The following is a 3,707-nucleotide window of genomic DNA, read 5'->3' as shown; positions in this document are numbered from 1 at the left end:
CATGCATGACTTAAATATTTTGCGTTCTCATTTGATAGATTTTTATTGGTTAGACTAAATCTAATTCCAGTCAAAAACCAAGTCGAGAACAAGTCTAAAATCAGCCCGAAAGCTCGGCTCAATCCAGTCTGAACGCAGTCTAAAACGAGACTGTAAACAAGTCTGGTCCACAATCTGTCTACAACAAAGTCCAAACCCGTCTGAAACCCAACTCCAGAACCAGTTTACCATCAGCCCAGAACCTGCTCTAGACATGCATGTATGAGTTCTGGTTGGAGCTCATTAACCTCCACGTCCGCCTGTATCCTGCTAAACTCCCACAATGCTCTCTGTCAAAACAATGACCATCACACAGAAAGCAACTTTAACGCCGTCACGACGGATTCAGTCCTGTTCAGGCTCAAAGCAGGTTTTGTGCAGTTTGTGGAACCTGGGAATTAAAAATCTTCGTTTAATCTGGTGGCTGCTTGGAAATGATTCATGTTTTTGTTTGTTTGTTTGTTTTTAATTCACTGTAATGACAACAGTCTAAATCCAGGTCACTCAGTCTGTTTGGCTGCTGACCGTCTAAAGGATGATGTCATATGAACAGAACCAGGTACCAAAGGTCCAAACCTCCACCTGGGTCTGTCTGACTAATCATTAATGTTGATCGATCCACAAGAACCAGCTGCAGCCTGAACAGGTGAAGGTCGTGAAGCTCCCAGTTAAACTCACTGGTTTTAACGTTTAAACTGGTTTAACATTAAACTGGTTTAACATTTAACTCACTGGTTTTAACGTTTAAACTGGTTTAACATTTAACTCACTGGTTTAAACGTTTAAACTCACTGGTTTTTACATTTTAATGGTTTCACTGGGAACAGCGCCTGCAGGTCACGTGAGAGGCCGAGCTGTGACGTATGCGGAAGCTTACGAAACCCCTTCAATGAGTGGATTTTATCGCTTTACAGCCACAAACGGCAGCAGCATCGCGTCGTTCCGGTTTCACTCAGACCTGAAGCAGGTGAAGGACGGAGCACGTGAGCAGGTGGAGGAACACCTGAGAGCGTGGCTCACCTTCCGGCGGCAGCGGTCAGATAGAAAACCAGACAGACAGATTTAAGGAGGAAGCCTGAGTCCAGCATGTCTGCGGGTGACGGCGGCGGCTTTACCTGAGTTCGGACTGATGTGTGATCAGCTGCAGCAGCGACGGTCCTCGACCCGCTTCGATCAATACACAGAGTCCAGAATTAATTAATCCTCAGTTTAGTCTGTCAGGAGACACATCTGGTCACCGTAGCAACAGTAAAGTCCCCGGATGTATCAGGAAACTGAACCTGTCAGACGGTACTCAGGGATTTATTAACACTCTTTTTGGGAGGAGCCTGATGCTGCGTTCAGGTCACCTGGGAAACATGACACTTATTTAATAGATCAGAGTTAAATGCACAGACTCGCTGTTTTAGTTTATTTGTTGTGGTTTTTTCATGCATTTGTTTGTTTTCTTGGTGAATCACACACGTTGTATTTGCTCTGTAATTATAACTCGTGTTTTCATTGATGCTGTAGATAAACAGATGGATAGATACTTTATTTATCCTTTATTGGGGAAATTCAGGGTCTCTGGTCGCTCACACATGTTCACACATGTTGCATTTATGAAAAATAAGGAAACTAATGCGCAAAAGAACACGAAAGTAACGTGCAAATCGTGCTGGTGGAAGAAATAATGTGCAAAATTGCTGGTATTTACAATAAAAACAAGTATTAAAAAGTCTAAGTACGGGATCTAAATAGAGATAATAATAGTGAACATGCAAATCATGCAAATAAAGCAAACGGAACTGAAATTGATTATAATAATAAATTCTTTTATTGGCAGAGCAAAGTGTGCAAGAAAATCTAGTTGCAAATGCAGTCATGCAGTCAGACAACAGTGAGAGAAATGTGCACATGTGAAAATAAAGTTTAAAAAATAGATTATCTACAGGTGTAACCTCTGAAAACAGTGATATAGGTTACTGTTGTACAGATGTCTTATTAAGAATAATAGAAGCAGTAACTGATGTTGCTGAACATTTGTGAATATTTAGTGTCTCAAAGTGCTGCAGAAAGTGCATACAAGGTGCAGTTCAGTGTGTACATACAAACTGCATAAAGTAGAAGGTGTGTTGTGTGAATATCACAGCAGGTAAATTGCTGGTAGATGCTCAGTCAGTGTCGGATGTTTTCCAGATTTAGATTCAGAATGTGTTTCAGGACCGAGCAGGTTTTCATCATCCTGAAGGGAAACATGACGACAACATGAGACTAAATGCAGCGACGAACAGAAAAGCAACAACACAATAAGGTGTGGAAATATTAGTAAAATGTAAATAGGTCGGATAAAACAAGACCAAAATAGAAAAGTAAGAAGAAGTGGAACTGGCAGTGAAGTAGGAACACAACATGCACGATGCTGATATTTTTTATATGAATGAGAAAGTAATACTGGAAATATATTGATGTTTTTGTTCAGATTGTTTGATGTTTTAGCCTCTTTTTTTCCCTGCAGACTGAGGAAGTTGGTCTGTGGCGTTCTGTGCTGAGTTTGTTCATTTATTTCCTGTTTTATTTTGAAAAGATCTCCGTCCTTGTGTGTCTCTTGTGGTTTTACTTCCTCTCTTTGTCTCTTTGTGATTGATCTGATTAGATTCACCTGTGTCTTGTCTCCTCATTAGTTAAATGTGTATAAATCCTCTTGGTTTGTTCGTCCTGTGTGTTTTCTACCTGTCGACTTCCTGTCCACCTGCCTCATGTGTTCCAGCTTCACTTCTTCTTTCTTGTGTTTATCAGGCTTTTTGTTTTCTCTGGCTCGGTTACTCTAGTTTTCTCTTGAACTTTGGGTTTCCCTGGACTTTGCTCTCCTGCCTTTGTTTAATCTGCTAAATTCTGATTAAAGTCTTTGTTCTGCCCGTCTGTGGCGTCTGCTTTGATACTTCTGGTGCACAGCAGTGAAAGCTGTAGGAAAATGCTCTGAGAACGATAAACGTAATACAAGTATTTACAGATTATTGGCCTGAGAAAGTGCAAGATTACACAGTTTATACACTTTATTGGCATGATGGTGTCATTTATAGAAAACAAAACGCAATTTATTAAATCGATAAGAAAAATATAAGCCCAATAATAAACCTACCTAATTTAACGAGGATGTTGTGTGTTGTGGCATTTTTCCATTCAGGGTTTTATAATTGGGATGCAGGTGGATCAGTGGTTAGCACCGTTAGCGCCTCACAGCTAGAAGGTCGCTGGTTCACGTCCCGGTGAGGACACCCGGGATCTTTCTGTGTGGAGTCTCCATGTTCTCCCCGTGCAGCGTGGGTTCTCTCCGGGTTCTCCGGCTTCCTCCCACAGTCCAGAAACATGCTGAGGTTAATTGGTGATTGTAAATTGTCCGTAGGTGTGAATGTGAGTGTGCTTGGTTGTCTGTCTCTAAGTGTAGCCCTGTGATAGACTGGTTACCTGTCCAGGTGAACCTGCCTTCACCCTGAGTCAGCTGGGATAGGCTCCGCCCCCCATAGTGAGGATGAAGGTGTAGAGATGATGGATGGATGTTTTCTCAGTAAACAGAGTCCAGAGTGTGTCTCGCCTCATCCTTGAGGAGGCCAGCCAACGTTTTCATATGATGAGCAGCGATGAGGTGAAGAGTTGTGATGAATCTGAGGCTGAATCCAAAACTCTCA

General features: G+C 41.8%; 1 protein-coding gene across 2 annotated transcripts in view; it reads right to left on the bottom strand.

The window, feature by feature from the left end:
- LOC103370209 (probable thiopurine S-methyltransferase) overlaps positions 1–1,257 on the bottom strand; it is a 7,517-nt gene extending 6,260 nt beyond the window's left edge. The window contains exon 1 of one of the 2 annotated variants that reach the window (XM_008299179.1): positions 1,155–1,257. The gene's annotated coding sequence lies outside the window, so the exon portion shown is untranslated. The remainder of the gene's footprint in view (positions 1–1,154) is intronic. The other variant, XM_008299180.1, reaches the window with a different exon arrangement.
- Between the last annotated feature and the right edge of the window lie 2,450 nt (positions 1,258–3,707).

This window comes from Stegastes partitus, unplaced genomic scaffold, assembly GCF_000690725.1.
Source record: "Stegastes partitus isolate 25-593 unplaced genomic scaffold, Stegastes_partitus-1.0.2 Scaffold1389, whole genome shotgun sequence".
In the NCBI taxonomy this organism is placed as follows: Eukaryota; Metazoa; Chordata; class Actinopteri; family Pomacentridae; genus Stegastes; species Stegastes partitus.
This window is presented reverse-complemented; position numbering and strand designations above follow the sequence as displayed.